The sequence below is a fragment of the Schistocerca piceifrons genome, chromosome 4 (genome assembly GCF_021461385.2).
Source record: "Schistocerca piceifrons isolate TAMUIC-IGC-003096 chromosome 4, iqSchPice1.1, whole genome shotgun sequence".
Taxonomy (NCBI): domain Eukaryota; kingdom Metazoa; phylum Arthropoda; class Insecta; order Orthoptera; family Acrididae; genus Schistocerca; species Schistocerca piceifrons.
In genome coordinates this window covers 62,917,740-62,920,049 of record NC_060141.1, presented here as the reverse complement: position 1 = coordinate 62,920,049, position 2,310 = coordinate 62,917,740, and positions in this window count along the sequence as shown.

Genomic DNA, 2,310 nt, shown 5'->3' with positions numbered 1-2,310 from the left:
TTAACTTCTTTACTCCTTCCGGTAAGCCTTCGTAAGTTTTCTTTAGTTCTGAAATTTCGGTAGAAGTGCTTGACAAAGCAGTGTCAGTGTTGGCAGCTGACTCCTTATCTCGCTCGGCGAGTGTCGTGTTAAGGGTCTGTCACGCTAGTCCATTCTCGCGGCCGTTTCTTGGTCATGATTATTCATCATTACTGAAGTTTTCTTAAACAACATCGTGTATGGATGTATATTATCACTCGTTTCCGGAATTTCTTCACTAGATACTGGTTGTGCTTCTGACTCTATTTCAGAAATGGCAGAGTTCATTTCCTCTGCTGCCGAACCGGCATTACTGCCGGCATCGACATAGCATTCAACATTCATTTGATTTACATCTGTTTGTACCTCTTTTTCTATTTTGATCATACTGTGGAATAATAAACGTTATTTGATAATCGTTTTGTTATAATACTGTTTAAAAATTTTGTAACTACACGCAACAAAAATGATGTCTACGTACTATTAAACAAGATGGACACTGCATTTTGAAACAGCACAAAGTCATCTATGGTCCACGTTAAGTGCGGTGCCTAAAAGCTGCCATATTGCTCATGATGTTGTACAACAATGCAAGTAACCGAATTTAATGTCTTTCAAAACAGAACTTATAATAATTTAATTTGTGTTATGAATTGCTCAGTGAGATATTTATAAAAGGAAATGATCATGACTCGCGAAATGCAAGCAGTAGACAACAGTTTCTCTTACCTTTAGTTTTTCTCTTTCTTCCATGATGTATTACACCATTATACCATAGAATAAAATATCTTCTTCAAATATTTTTATCCGATTTTCTTCTAACACAGGTTTCTCCTGGGAAATATGCGAATTACAACGTAAATTGCATCAGCATTGAAGAGAAAGGATAGTGGCATAGATTAATGACGAAATCTACACAAATATATAGATGTTCATAACATATCCATCTTTTTGATTTGCAACTCCTTGTATTGGCCGTATGTGCAGTAAAAATGTTTTGGATTTGAGGTCCGCCAGTGACGCAAAACATCATTTTTCTCAGTGGGTTTTCGTTTTTATTTATTCTTTATATTTGGTGAGCATGAATTTTCTCACCAAATGAAAAGAATAATTAAAAACGAAAACCCACTGATGATGGCACAGTGGTGCCGAAACATGTTTGGGTACTGAGAAAAACGGTGTTTTGCATAACTGGCGGACATAAAAAAAAAAAATGTTCATAACGTTTATATCCAGCAGTGACTGTTTACACACCTTGGGTCTGCACAGGTCAAGAGGTTCTACAAAAGAGAGACATGATGTTACAGGAAAAAGATAAAAGAGCATCGTTCCTTCACTTATTCTCAGTGGCTTTGCAATAACCGCTTTTACAATTCAGGAAGTTTTGCTATGTTATATCCAATGTTTGGACATTTAGCAAATGCATTTATCACAAACTGCTTTTTTAGAAATCAGTCATCGTTTTCTTATTACACACTATTACCTTATCAGTTATGAGAGTAACAATTAGAGCGAAATAAATAAGTAAATAAATAAATAACAATGTGAAATACTTCAGCCTGACACCATTTTTATATTTCATTTTAATATTATACTCATTGTGTTGAGAGTTGTCTATATGTGTGTAAATATGTTTGATTTTCAGAGATATGATGTTTGTCTTTGACCCTGGGTCCTATTCAGGTAAAGGTTACGTAATTTTTTCACTGCGTATCTTCGAACTTGGCGCCTTTTATACCGAACTTACTGCCTCATTTTAATACTGCACTGTAAATGGCTGGAGAGGGAGAGGGGAATTTGGGGAGCAAAGCACAAGTGGGCTAGTCCCATCATCTCGGATTTTTTAAAATTTTATTTTATTTATTTACTGAGGTCACAAAACTCGCGTAATTTCACATCTAAATACTGATTTGCTGCCTCATTTTAAGACGATACTGTGATTGGCTGGAAGGAAGGGGGGAAGCGAAGGGGACATGCATTGTTGATAAGGATGACGTCACTGACCCTGCATGTAGGAGCTCGCAGTAACAGTTGCATTTTTCAGGATTAAGTGGCTACCAACTTGGATTGTGACGTCAGTGGTATCGCAGTACCACATTTAAGTGCGAAGTGCACTAGAGTCCCCATGGACGTATTACTGGTGTTACTCGGAAAAAAACAGTGACAATCATTATTCAGGTATATTTCTGTATTCGTAGTTTATTATCCGTTCATGGAGTCGACAATAGTTTTCTTTCTGTCGCATGTCGTGTGCAGAGACTTTGTTTCGTCCGTTCGACTATGGTCCACATG